Source organism: Eulemur rufifrons, chromosome 5 (genome assembly GCF_041146395.1).
Source record: "Eulemur rufifrons isolate Redbay chromosome 5, OSU_ERuf_1, whole genome shotgun sequence".
Lineage (NCBI taxonomy): Eukaryota > Metazoa > Chordata > Mammalia > Primates > Lemuridae > Eulemur > Eulemur rufifrons.
The window spans coordinates 33298997-33314210 of record NC_090987.1 but is presented as its reverse complement, the minus strand read 5'-3'; positions in this window follow the sequence as shown (position 1 = coordinate 33314210).

Genomic DNA, 15214 nt, shown 5'->3' with positions numbered 1-15214 from the left:
GCTTAGAGAATGTGTTGAGTTGGCTGTCTGGGTTTTTGAATTTTCCTCTTCTAAGTATTTTCCAATATTATGTGCTTTTTTGGGTTTACTTGTGTTTTTTACTCTAATGGTCATAATGAAAGGATTTAATTTTTTGTTATTTTCTGATAATTGTATAACAAACAAAACAAAACAAAAATCCTCTCAGGTCCTTAAGAATTTATCTTTTCTGGATGAATAGTTTTAGGTCAAAAGTGTCCTGTTCCTAGCAAATGACTCGGTTGTCATAAAACTTTTATTTTTTTTTTTTTTGAGACAGAGTCTCACTCTTTTGCAGGGGCTAGAGTGCCATGGCGTCAGCCTAGCTCACAGCCACCTCAAACTCCTGGGCTCAAGCAATCCTCCTGCCTCAGCCTCCCGAGTAGCTGGGACTACAGGCATGTGCCACCATGCTAATTTTTCTATATATATTTTTAGCTGTCCATACAATTTCTTTCTATTTTTAGTAGAGACGGGGTCTCTCTCTTGCTCAGGCTGGTCTTGAACTCCTGAGCTCAAACAATCTGCCTGCCTCAGTCTCCCAGAGTGCTAGGATTACAGACGTGAGCCACCACGCCCAGCCATAAACCTTAATGACAGTGATTTGGTACACCCCAAAGCAGTTAGGATTGTGAAACATTTTACTTTAGTCTTGGAAAACTATCACACGTAATAAGCACGTGGAACTGTCAGGATGGTTCTGATAACACTTCAGCAGATTACGCAGCCTGGGTATTATCAGTAACATATGACAAACATTTGTGAAGCTGTAAACCTTAGCCAGGCCAGCACCCTGCTCACGAGGGAGCTCTTGGTTTCCGCAGTTTGGCAGTATTTCGTGAATTAATTATCATTATCTCCTCTGAAAGCTTCTAAGCCAATAGTAGGGTAAATATAAAAAAAAGGTAGTAACAGAAAAGAACAGAATACATTTCTCTCCTTGGAAGCTCTAACAGTTCCAAGAAGCATCCATTTTCTACACTTAATCTCCTTCCAGTTTGTGTCTTCTTTGGCTGATGCTGACTCCGTGTCATTCTTTCTTTTGGTTTTGCTTCTTGGATCATTTATAATGACAATACAGTATAAGAAGGAACTGGAAAGGAAGGGAGAACTAAAGAATGATGGCCCTGAGTGACAGAATGGGAACATTTTGTTGCGATAATGCTCTGGGAGCCCCCTGACTAGTGACATTCATAAGCTGTGTGATGTGCCAACCTATGTGATATGCCAACCCCACAAAAAGAAGACATTCCCATTAAATAGGATCCGTTTCCGCAGACCACTTTCACCAGGTGTCACACTGGGCTTTTATCTTCCAGCTAATAAGTGATCAAGCTGGGATGGGGGGGGCAAGTGGGATGGGGGTGTGGGGGGAAGGACACTCACAACTCAAGAGTGCATGCATTTAACCACCGCTACCTGGTAGAATTCTCAAGAAATGAGAAAGCAATCACAGCTGCCTTTAAAGACAGTGCAGTCTTTACTAGTTAGTCATAGATATCCCAACAGGATCCAGAGAAGCGAGAAAAAAAAAAAAAAATCTGAACCAGCTTCAGGACTCTGGGTTATAAGTGAAGAATGTACAAGTTGACTTAAGGAAATGGGGATTCTATTTGTTGGCAAATCTAAACCTTGGGAAGGCTGGGGCTCAAGCTGGCCCCAGGAATGACAGGAATCAGACACACGCAGGCCACCAGGCCTTCCTCCTGTCCTCGGCTCTCCCGTCTCTGCCTGTTTGTGTGCGGGGTCTGTTCTGTCCACCCAGCTCCCTCTCTGTGGCGGGGGATGTGGCTGCCGGTGGTGCCAGACTGAGGGCCGAACAGCACTGCCACAGACAGGACGTGGTTCTTTCTGCCTCCTGCTTCATCGTGGGGAAAGATTTTGACAGCCCTGGCTAAGGTTATGTGCCAGTTCCTTGTGGCCTTGTCACTACTGGCTCTAGTGCGCACCCTTGTGGCCAAGGAGGGGAATGGAAACATGGCGCTTGCGAAATCACTGCAGATTCAGTGGTCCCTCTATTTTGTGTCTGCTACAAATAACTGATACTGGAATGATTAAAAATAATAATAGCTTGGGCCAGGCGCGGTGGCTCACACCTGTAATCCTAGCACTCTAGGAGGCTGAGGCGGAGGATCGCTCGAGGTCAGGAGTTCAAGACCAGCCTAAGCAAGAGCGAGACCCCGTATCTATTAAAAATAGAAAGAAATTAGCTGGACAACTAAAAATATATAGAAAAAATTAGCCGGGCATGGTGGTGCCTGCCTGTAGTCCCAGCTACTTGGGAGGCTGAGGCAGAAGGATTGCTTAAGCCCAGGAGTCTGAGGTTGCTGTGAGCTAGGCTGACGCCACAGCACTCTACCCTGGGGCAACAGAGTGAGACTCTGTCTCCAATAATAATAATACTAGTTCCTTAAAAGAAGGCCAACAATGGTGATGATGCTCTATAATATATGCCAAGGAATGTCAAAGATTGCAGCAAACCCCTCAGGTGAGATGCCTGGAACAGATTCTCTCACGCAGCCCTCAGAAGGAACCAACTCTACTGACACCTTCATCTTGGACTTTGGCCTTTAGAACTGAGAGACAGTAAATTTCTGTTGTTTCAGCCACCCAGATTGAGGCATTTTGTTACAGCAGCCCTAGGAAACTAATAGACCTGTCAAGCCCTCTCCAGAATGCTTGTGCCATGAGGACAAAGACCACGTGCGTCTTGTTTGTCATTATGTCACCAGCATTCAGCCCAGAGTCCGACACACTGTGCTCAGTCAGCCTTTGGGCTAACGATAGCCTAAACCTCTCCTACGGCTGCTGGTGCCCGCGGATGTGGCAGTGCAGCTGTCACGGTGGGCAAGCTGGGATCGTGCCACGCCAGGGACATGTCTGTCGGGAAGGTGTCCTTTAGTGGAGGGTCATTACTGCTGGTGCTCCTGCCATCAGAAGCGATGGCTCCTTCCTGTCACGCCCAGCAGCTTGGTGCTGCTGATAGGCTGAAGTTGTCCCACGTCTCTGAAAAGGGGCTAGATTTTGTAGCAAGTTGAAGAGAACTCCTTTTGTCAAAGCAGCGTTGCCAGTGTTGTGTAGAGATCTTTCATAAGAATTGCATTTCACTGTTTCCCTAGGACTTAGATATGAGTCCATAAGAGGAAAAACATCAAACTCACTAATGATGTGCAGAACTCAAAAGTCCACCTTGTCTCCAAGAAACCTGGTACTGTTTTTTTGACCAGCTTTGGGTCTGATCATTTACCCCTCAGGTGGTGCTCTCTCAGCAGACACCTCAGTGGCCATCACTGGCCATCTCCTGATTGGCCGAGGTCACCGACCCTCTAGCCTCACTATGTCCGGTTCCCCAGATGAAAACTGCCTGAGTGAAGCTATGATTCCAACTCACACTGGAGCCCCCAAGGGTTCCTTGTATGATGGTACTGCAGTGGAACTTACGTTTACATTGTCACCAAGACGTTATTTTCAGTGTCTACTGCTGAATGTAATTGCACAAGTCATTTCATTCATTCATATGTTCATTCAACCAAGTTTCATTCATACATTCATTCAACAGAGTTCCATTCGTATATTCATTCAACAAATAGTTTCAAATTGAAATGTTTTGGTTCTTAAAATGGCAAGACTTGTCACCTAGATAATTCATTTCCAAGTGGCAGTGAATGAATAGTTCTTCTGTATCTCAACTCAACACACTAGAAGTAGACTAATGGATTGACTAATTTCATTGGCCTGTATTCGGGTTTAGAATCTTAAAACATGCCTACGTATGTAACTCAACACATGTAGTGATGCAATGCTTTCCGAGATTTATGGAAAACATCCAACACTCTTACCCAGGCATTCCTTGTCTATATCATTTTACCAGCAGCCCTTGTCCCTTCTTTTCTGACAGAAAACTGAAAGAGAAGGACTTAGAAATCTTTCAGAAAGAAAAAAAGTGCATCTGTGCAAATATAGGCCTATTGCTATCTTTTTAAAAAACTCAATCTAAAAATTCCGTTTTTCTCCTTCTGTTCAAATCCAGTTGTCCATCTGTTCTGCATTCCCTCGCTTCCCTGCGGCTTAGTTTACACCTTTTCCCGCGTTTATTAACACTTGTCATTCAGTCATCTGTCCTCTCAAATCGGCCCCAGCCACAGTCTAATTTCCCAGTTAGACGCCTGACTGTTGCGCGGGCTTTCGGGTGGGCTAATCTGAACAATCTGCAGTCCTCTGTTTAGTTTATTTTAATTTTCAGCCTTCTGTGGATGTTATCTCTCAGAGCAGCAGAGGACGTTTTTGTTTTTGAACTCAGTGCAACAGATGCTCTGCTAATTTTCCCAGGGAGAAGACAACCAGGAAAACTAAACTGCAACAGTTTTCGGGGCTGGGGGCGCTTCTGCCACTGCGGTGCAGCTTTCTCCGATCGCGTTTCCATTTTGAGTATCGAAACACAAAGTGAACAGAGGCATGCTCTTTTAAATATGAAATGTTTGCATACGAATGTTCTAGAACCCACTGGAAGATATTAGGCTTTAGGATTCTTGAGGTTTTTATTCATTTTTACATACCTAACAGCACCCCTGCCCCTCCCCTGCCGCCGGAAAGGCCGGGGAATAGTACTCAGTAAAGATTTGTGGAGTTGAATTGAATAGCTTAGCACAATCAAAAGCGTGGTAAAAACAAAAATAAAAAATAAAAACACATTTTATTTTTTAGAAAGAAGCTTTAAAGCAGAGACAACATCTCATTTGTTTTTTTATAATTATTAGCTAGTTGGGCCTAAATAATATTCAGGGGACATTTTTCACTTGCCTATCAAATACAATTGTGCCATTTTCCCTCTTCTCGGAATGGCAGACCTTCTGTTTGTCATAAAATATGGAGAAATAAGCAAAACACATCAGCCCCAATTCTAAATCCTCACGAAATGTGAATGAAAAGACCGTATGTAACCTTACAGCAAAAAGAAAACACTTCCCTATAACCCCAAATCTATATTCTTATATAGCTTATATAATTTATTATTCAAATATGATTATTATAATTTGATATTTGTGCAGACTTAGCTTGAGTTTCCTACTTCACAGGTTTTCACTCTGTTTAAGGCATCTGAGCACCTTAAGAGGCCCACAGGGAGGTGTGATCAGCATTCTCGGCTGTAAAACTTACTTCTCCGTGTATAAAACTGGATATTGTTCAGGGACGATAAGGGTGGGATAAAGGTGGGGGAAAAGTGGGTGGAATATGGAGATTTGGGAAAGGGAAAATGGCCCATCCACAAAAAGCTGATTTGAGAAAATGCTGTGAATTTACTATTTATCTGTTCAAAAATATTACTGAACACCTTCTATGTGCCAGTAACCATTCTAGGCGCTGGGGATGGAGAAGCAAATAAAGTCCCAGCTTTCTTTGAGCTTACAGGGAAAATATGAAACTGTAAGAAAAATAGTAGATTTTGACAAGTGTTAGGCAAAGGATTATAGATATGTTTATATAAAACAGAGTGACTGAGTGGCTACTCTATTTTGAGAAGTCCAATCAAGTCTCCCAAAGATGGTAATTAAATGGAAATCCAAATAAATTACAGTATGAATGTGGGAGATACTGAAGAATACTCTGGAAACAGGTACTCTTTAGAAATATATATATATATATATATATGTTTTTTTTGACACAGAGTCTCACTCTTTTGCCCAGGCTAGAGGGCAGTGGCATCATCATAGCTCACATTAACCTCAAACTCCTGGGCTCAAGCGATTTTCCTGCCTCAGCCTCCCGGGTAGCTGGGACTATAGGCATACGCCACCATGCCAGGCTAAGTTTTCTATTTTTAGTAGAGATGGGGTCTTGCTCTTGCTCAGGTTGGTCTCGAACTCCTGACCTCAAGTGATCCTCTGGCCTTGGCCTCCCAGAGTGCTAGGATTACATGCGTGAGCCACCGCGCCCGGCCATAGAAATATATTCTTAATGCATTCTTGAAATGACTGCTCAAGGGAGGTTGAAAGCTAAAAGCCTACTGCTGGAAATTTCTCCACCATCCCTAGCTGCACGATCTCTTCCTTCTTTGACTAACTGTCTTCTTTCTGGTGCTTTCTGTTAGTGCCAACTCAACATTCTGCTCATACTTCTGTCATAGCGCCTAGACCACTTGGAGGCACTAATTTCTTTCCATGTCTATTCCTTTGTTCTCTACTCTAAGCCCTTTGAGAACAAGCTTTGTGTCTTCCATTTTTTTGTCTTGTCAGTGGTTGGCAGCACCTGGCAGGAGTAGGTATTTAATAAGTGCATATTCAATGAATATATTTGTCTCATCTCCCCAACTAGAAAGAAGGACAAATACTGAGAGTCACATCTATTTTCATGTACCTTCCTGAGTGTCTAGAATCAAGAGGGACAGAGTTGGTGGTCGGTAAGGATTTGACAATTACAAGTTCTTAGACAGACGAAAGCACCTGGAAGCCTTTGCTAAAGTTCTGCTTGGCCTTTGAGCCCTTGTTCAAAGAATAAAACCGAAAGATGGGGAATAGCCTACGTTATAGGGAGATTTAGACAATAGAGTCAAGATTTTTAGGGTGTTTGCTAGATTTTTCAGTAGATCGAATTTGGGACTCAGGATAACAGGGTGGAGATGAGGAGAGAAATGGGGAATTCAGGGTACAGGGCTGATATATTAGACACAGGATATTTGTGAAAAAGGTCAGATGATGTTCTCAAGGATAAAAAATGTTTCCAATAAGAGGCAAGCACATTTTTATACCAGAAAATGATGACACAGTAATTGTGCTGGTTTGGCTTTTTGTTTTCTTGCTAATGTTACATCACCGAATCACACAAGCGTGGTGAGCAGGGGACAATAAAAATAAGTTATCAATGCACTATTAACTCAGTGTGCTCTCACCTATTAATAAGACATTGATGTCTCCTCTTATGCGTGTCCCATTGAGAAGCACTTTCTCATTACCTCCAAGCGGCATACACAAAATGGGTTTTTTAATATACTCATGTCTGTGGATGCTTGGTGCTAAAGACTTGTTTAAATGGTCAGAGATATCCTATTTAAGAAACAGGAAACACTTACATTGCACATTATCAACATTAGAATAGAATCTCATTATCCATTAGCTGGTATTTGTGCGATTTATAACTCACTTTAGATTGAGTTTTGCAGAATTTCATGATCTTTTGCCACATCATCAGCTGAAAACGTAGGTGCTGGGTGTCTTTGCTCATCAGTTTGATATTATTAGCTGGGATTATGGCCTTGTGTTTTCTAAGCTGCAGAAATCTTTTAAGAGATGCTGCTAATTAACTATTAAATAAATGCTTGGATGAAGTTATCTTCATAACAGATAAGCTACTTGGAAATTGCTTTCAATAAAATGGAATGAGTTAAATTTCTTTCTTTCTATTTTTGTTAACCTTTGCCTTTGTCTTCTCTAAATCTCAGACAGAACGCCATATGTGTATTGTTTTTAGACTTGTGCTTCCTTAAAACTTTCCAAAGAAGGAACTGATAAAGAGATCCTCTATAAAATGGCCTGTGGGAATTCAGGATGCTTCAAATGACTACTGATGTTCTCTGCTTTGGGGCAAATCAAGCACGATGCATGTGGTTGTTCACACAGGGAGAGAAGGAGACCTAACAGAGGCAAATGTTTCAAACTATAAAAAGTAAATCACATTATAATTTAGAGAGAATTATACATTCATTAAGCTGAAAACTATTTTTTATCATCTCAAATAGAAAACGAAAAACTAAAAAAGGTAGGAAAAGTGGGTACCTTGTTTTGTTTTGTTTTGTTTTGTTTTTTTTTTGAAGCAATAACAGATTCTTTCATTGGCTTGAAAACTAAATGCAGGCTTCAATTTTAAGTACAAAAAAATTTCTTAAATAAATAAATACAAGTAACTCAAGACAGTTAATACTTTTTTTTTTTTTTTTTTTTTTTGTTGAGACAGAGTCTCACTTTGTTGCCCAGGCTAGAGTGAGTGCCGTGGCGTCAGCTTAGCTCACAGCAACCTCAGACTCCTCGGCTTAAGCGATCCTACTGCCTCAGCCTCCCGAGTAGCTGGGACTACAGGCATGCGCCACCATGCCCGGCTAATTTTTTTTTTTTTTTTCTATATAGATTTTTAGTTGTCCATATAATGTCTTTCTATTTTTAGTAGAGACGGGGTCTCGCTCAGGCTGGTCTCGAACTCCTGACCTTGAGCAATCCACCCGCCTCGGCCTCCCAGAGTGCTAGGATTACAGGCGTGAGCCACCGCGCCCGGAACAGTTAATACTTTTGACAAACATTTATCGTTCTTTTTAAAAACACTACTTAAAGAAGAATTTGCTTTCAAAAGCAGAATTCAAATGTGCAATCTGCTTAAATTCAGCAACTCAATGACATAAATATTTATTGAACGTAGCTGCAGAGGGACAGGTTGAACCAGGACTAGGACAGTGAAGACATGGGAGCTTACACTTCAGCGACAAGATGAGAAACCTTCTGGAGGGGAATCGTCCTCTGGGACCTATAAGAGGACACGCACGCCAGGTCAAACGATGTTGACAATAGCACCTGGGTAAGGCTTTATGGGGTGGAGACCAGAAGAAAGAGGCTGCTATGTCTTTGGAGAAGAAAAGAGAGGAATTTGCTAAATTTAAATCCACCAACCAACCCACACACTCCCCCAACCACTCACCCATCAAGTAGCCAACAGATATTACCAAACATCCACTACGGATAAATTACTGTGTTGGCTGCTGTGGGGGAGATAGAAAGACGGATAAGATCAAGTTCCTGACCTCAGAAAAATAATCTAAATGCCAACTTTTTCCTCCCAGCGAAAAGGTCAGTCCCCATTGGTTCATTATCTCGCCACTTTACATGACAAATAATGACAAAGAATCTCTTTCCCTCTTTCTGCTAATATACAGGCCCTGTCACTTTTTATGTTTTTTGTTTTTCCTTTGGGCTTAACTTTCCTCCTTCAAAGAAATGAAAGCCTGGCTCTGGCTTCCTAAAGGCAATTTTATTCCTCCAATACTGTTCCCAAGACTCTGTTTAAGCTTTTCAAAGTCAAAGCAAGTTAGACATGTATTATCCTAGATAGAGAGGTATACTGACTCATTAACTGCTCTTTGGGGAATACACTGCGTTTTTTTTTTTTTTTTCACAAGGTCTGTAATATGTTGTTACATTCCATTTAAGAAGGTTGTGGTGGTTAGGATCATTGATATAAATACATTTTAGGCTGAAAGTGGTAGAACAGTGACAAAAGAAATTAAAAAGCCTGCATGAGATTTGCCTGGAGCTAAGGCTAAAGAAATCAGCTTCATTATTTTTGTTTCTCATTTAGTCTCATGGGTAAGTCTGTTTTTACCATCGTATTATTCTTGTGCACTTCCAGAGATTTCAAAAGCAATTCCTAATTGAGAGGGTGTTTAACCTTGCTCCAACTATGAAAGGTATGTCCCTGTTTTCACGTGTTTCCTGCAACGTGGAAGACCAGTTAGATTTGTGGTTGTCCAGGGCTCTGTGAAACTCAAACCCCCTTCCCTGTTTTTTTTTTTTTGTTGTTGTTGTTTTTTGGAGACAGAGTCTCACTCTGTTGCCCGGGCTAGAGTGAATGCCGTGGTGTCAGCCTAGCTCACAGCAACCTCAAACTCCTGGGCTCAAGCGATCTTCCTGCCTCAGCCTCCCGAATAGCTGGGACTACAGGTGTGTGCCACCACGCCTGGCTAATTTTTCTATTGTTTTGTGGAGACAGGCTCTTGCTCTTGCTCAGGCTGGTCTTGAATTCCTGACCTTAAGCAATCCTCCTGCCTCGGCCTCCCTGAGTGCTAGGATTACAGGCATGAGCCACCATGCCCGGCCCTACAAATAGTTATTGCATGCCCATGGCAGACACTGCTGGTTGCCTGTCCAGTCTCTGATGGCCTTTTCTTCCTTCCTCAGAGTCCCTATTTGTTCAGGATTAGAAATACTCACCTCTGTGACTCTTGCAGCTGGGGTGTCATATGACCTAGTTTTGGCCAATGGCACATCTATGGGGTGGAGCTTTTGGGAAATAAGTTTTCTGATTAAAAAGGGACAGACTCCGTTGCCATGTGTCCTTGGCTGTTTATACTTCCAAACTTTTGTCCTTTTGGAAGTCAGTACAGTTGCCTGTAGCTATAGGACCCAAGTTAGGACAGTGAGGACGAAAGCCACTGGCGAGGGCAGCGCCACAGGAGAGCAGAAGGGTCCTGCTTCCTGGATGACCCTGAGCAGCTGCACAGACCTAAGTTGCCTTCTTGGGGCTTCTTATTTGAGAAACCCCACTCCGGCCCGACTAAGCCGTTGTAGGTGGGCTTCGGTTCTGCGTAGCCAGACTCGGTGCTAACCGGGGGGAGGCCTGGGATGCGACACACCGAAGCGGAGTGGGCATCTTCCTCACACACTGCTCCTCTGGTTCTTTCCTATCCAGTTGCACCAGTGGACAACCCGGACGCCATCCTCAATCCCGCCTCCCCCTCATTGCTTGTAAGCTGTGACACCTGTTCCACTGCTGCCGCCGCAGGTGTTCTGAGCACAACCTTCGGCCACCGGCTCCAAAGCTCGGGCGGTCGGCTGCCAGAGCCTCCTGACTAGGAAATCCCACGCTCACGCTTGCAGTGCTTCAACCTTGCAGAGGCCAGTGTGGCTGGGCGGACACAGGGGTACTCCGTTCAGGGATACCGCCTTGGTGGATCCTTACGGAGCTCGTCTGCTGACGGTTCTGCGTGGCGGAGCTCGCGTTTCACCCTCCATATGAGAGAGGGTCTGGCAGGGATCCTGGTTCGAGCACTGCCAGTCTGGTTGGGCTGCTATAACAAAATACCATAAACTGGGTAGCTTATAGACAACAGAAATTTATTTCTTACCTTTCTGGAGGCTGGGAAGTCCAAGATCAAGGCCCGAGCAGATTTGGTGTCTGGTGAGAGCCTGTTTCCTCATGGAAGGTACCTTCTTGCTGTGTCCCCACAGGGTGGAAGGGGCTAGCTAGCTCCCTGGGGTCTCTTAAAGGGCACTAATGCCATTCATAAGGGCTCCACCCTCATGACCTAATCACCTCCTAAAGGCCCCACCTGCTAATACCTTCACATTGGGGGTTAGGTTCCAGCATATCAGTTTTGGGGGGACACAAGAAAGCACCATGATTTGTCATAAAATTCATATTCTAATGTTTCTTCTTATATCCAGAAGCCACAGAAATACTTTCGTAATATTAGTGTTTTACTTCCCTTTCCCATATTGTATTGGAGGGGGAGAGGCAGGTGGGGCTATGGGAGGCTTTAGGCACGTGCTTTCCAAGGTAAATACCGCTGCCACGTTTGATCAGTGGCCGAGTCCCTTCAGTGTTACCCAGAAAACACCGCTCTAGCGGGTCCGTTTCTCTACATCCCCATGGTACTGCTCCATCCAGGCCCTCACCCCTCGCATGGACTCCTACGGCCTCCTACCGGCTCAGCACCCAGGCTGCCTCCTTCCACTCGGTGCCCAGCCCACACCCACAGCCACCCCATCTGCTCATGCCACTCCCCTGCTTGCAGTGACCAAGTTTCCCCAGTGCTTTCAGGATGCAGACCCGACTCCCTCACCTGCCTTGCAAAGAACTTCACGGAAAGGCTCCTCCCCCCGCTTTGTTTCTCACGGTGTTCTTCACTCGCTACGCCGCAGCCCCGCGGGACGATCTGTAAGCCACCTGTACTCTCGTGCATCTCTAGGACTCTGCCAATCCAGGCAGCCCCCTGCATCGGCAGGTCCACATCCACAGAGTAAACCAAGCCCTGATGGATAATGTCTGAAGAAAACCCCACAGAAATAACAACAATAAAAAATAATACACATTTAAAAATACAGCATAACAACTACATAGCACTTACATTGAACTAGGTATTAGAAGTGATCTAGAGATGATTTAAGTATATGGGAGAATGTGCATAGGTTATACGCAAATATTCATTATTTTATATCAGGGACTTGAGTATCTATGGATATTGGCATCCCCAGGGGCTCTGGCACCAGTGCCTTCAGATGCTAAGGGGTGACTGTATAGTTTTATTCCCTCGAGTATCCACCTTCTCCCACCTCCCCTTTATCTTCCTAATTCCACTTATCCTCCAGGTTCCTGTTTAGAAGTCCCTTCCTTCAGGAAGCCCCTCTGAGCTCTAAGACACAGTGCAGTTGTCCCCGCCATGAGCTCCCTGTGTCCCCTCTAAACAGCATGGACCCTGGGTAGGAAGATGGGTTTGAATCCAGGGTTGGCCATTTACTTACTCTGTGATCTTGGATCAATTATCCTTCTTTGATGCAATTTCCTCATCTATAAAATGGGAATAATGGCAGTAGCTACCTCTTATTGCTGCCATGTAAATTACATGAAATAACACATGATTTCCTATGTTTCAAAGACTGGGAAATACAGTGACTATTCAATAAATGTTTCTTCCTTTCCCATTGCTATTACTGCAAACCATTGGCATGCACACAGACACTGTGTCTCGTGTACTAGACCAGCTTCAGACTGAAAACTTAATATATGCTCAGTAAGCATTTGCGGAATGAATGAATGGACAGATGGAATATGTAAGTTATTTCCACTGCCACCTTCTCTGCCATTTCTAAAGGGGTTTAATTCTATTTCAAAACAGAATTAAGTCTCACTTTGAATTAAGTCGTATGTTAAGAGCTTTGCCTATATCAATTCATTTAATCTTCATAATCACTCTAAGAGGTAGTTATTATTCCCATTTTATGGATTAAAAAAATAATGCCATAGTCACACATATGATAAGAAGTAGAGCTCCAATCCAAATTCAGGATTTGGATGACTCTAAAGGTGCTAAATTATTGTCACTAAAGAAATAAACCCTCCCTGAGGGCAAATCCTGATAAGAAGGACAGACCGCCAGTAGGAATCCAACCGTACTTTGGTAGCATTTCAGAGCTGTCGCTGGGCGCCTGTGGAGCCGAGGGTGCAGTTATGAAGAGGTCTGTCTGTGGCTCATTATTGGGCCACTTCTTATTCCTCCTCATGGGTTTCGACTATGAGGCTCTGAGAGAGCGTTTGCCTGTGACGTATGTGTGGGTATATCTGTATATACCTGCTGGACACCACGATTAAGAAGGAACACATCTGTAATTCACAATGATGGAGAAGCTGTGCACAGAACTTTCCACAGCGGTGCTGGGAGAAGCAGAGACAGTGAAGACAGGATATGCCCATATGCACATCTCAAGTGGCACCTGTTTGCAGGAGCAGCTGTCTAAACAGAGGCTGTGCCCAGGATATTAGTATTGACCTGTTGGTATTGACCAACAGGAAGTGACCCTGTGGTCACAGCAGGGTTGGGTGCTGTGGCCACGGCTGAGAATCAGAGAATAGCTGTGTTGGTCAAACTAGGAGCAAATGAAATACACTTTCTCCTACACAGGTTCTGGGACTGTCTCTTAGCGGCATGCCAGGGAGTGGGGAATTGGCTGATAAAAGATTTTATTGGTATTAGAAGTAATTTCTACCCTGTCTTTAGCATTCATTTCATATAGTATTTATTGAAAAGGCAAATTTTTACTGTTTCGGAATGACGTTAGGCACTTCCCCCAAATTGCCTCAATGAATAAACCTATACAACCGCACACCGGCTGCTCTTCCTTCTTCCGTTTGCCCAGCAGATCCACAGAATTTCTCCAATGCTGTTTGCCTGGTTGATTTCTTTGGCTGTGGATAAGAGCATGTTTATGAAAATCAAGTTAGAGAATGTTTTAAAGCATCACCAGGAGTTAGCTGGAGATAGAATCAGAGAGCAACAAAGGAATTCAGGGAAATGTGAAATTTGGGCTAAGTCTGAGTAAAGATCTAAGAAGTCCCAGGAAAAGAGGTGTGAGAAGAAACCTAGAACAGAATTAGGCAGCAGAGTAGATGGCATCCTTTCTTCCAGAGAACAGTGAGTTAGGAGAGCAGCTGTGCTAGGTCAGGAGGTAAAGGAGTCTGGTAGTGGCTAATCCACAGCGCAGGAATCGGGTGCTGGGATCCCCAAGGGCTGGCTGTATACGCAGTAAATTCCTCTCTCTAGCAACGAGGGGGCCGACTTCTCCCTTATTCTCTTCTTAAAACAAAATCACACCCTGACACTAGGTAATAATCAGGAGGCGACAAAGCCAGTGGGCAGAAGACGGATGCTCTAAAGACGGATGGTAAGACAAAGAAATACAAAACAGTGCGCCTCTCAAAGAAGATGGCAAGGGTCAAAAACAGCATTTTTGCCCCTCAGGCATTAATTCTGGTGAGATATACCTAATAGTTAACTGAATAAGGAGAATGTGCACTTCGTTTTCTCATTCCACCTTTCAAACTGTTCTTTCACAGCGAGTTATCTGTGCGAGATAAGTTAGTTATCTCAGCCTTCCAAATAAAAAACTATCAATGATTAACTGGTCCATGGATCATAGTCCTTTATAAGTAACTATAAGAGTGGTATCTCTACAGATTGCCTTTTCTTTCTGCTAGAACAAATACCTTCCACATCTTTCCATCACCCAGGATGACGAATGTAAGGAAATCTACACGCTCCAGATAACTGGTGTGTACACAGCGGAATCACGGTGACAAGAACGCAAGGGCTGTGCTCATCTGATAGGAAAACTAGAAAGAAAAGTAATGATCTCTAGGTCTGAAAAGAATATGACAGAAAATGACCTGATTCACAGTTGATCTCCAGTAAGGAATAGGTGAACATTTAAAAAAAAACAAAAAACCAGACATATAACTCACATATCATAAAATTAGGTTAGCTATTTAAGTTCCAAAATAAGGCGCAGGAGGAAGCACTGTTAGGTGTAGGAATGGACGCTCCCATGCCGGGGAATTTTAAATACAGGAGTAGATCATCACAGTGTGAGAGAATTTAATTCCCGATCAGGACTCAGCTTTTGAGACTAGGTGGGCTCATGAGTGATCCCGTCCCAAGGATGGGAGATCCGTTACGTGACCTCTCAAGATTACATTTGCTTCACTGGTACAATAATAATTTACGTTGCTAAACTTTTTCAACTTTAGATGGTGGGAAACAGGATACATATGCAGAATTGGCATAATTCCATGGTCTTCATATAGGCAAGAAACCAAAAACAAGGTCCTTAGTGTGTAGGATAGTGGTAACATTAAAAAACAACCAAGAAACCTCATAAAATGAGGG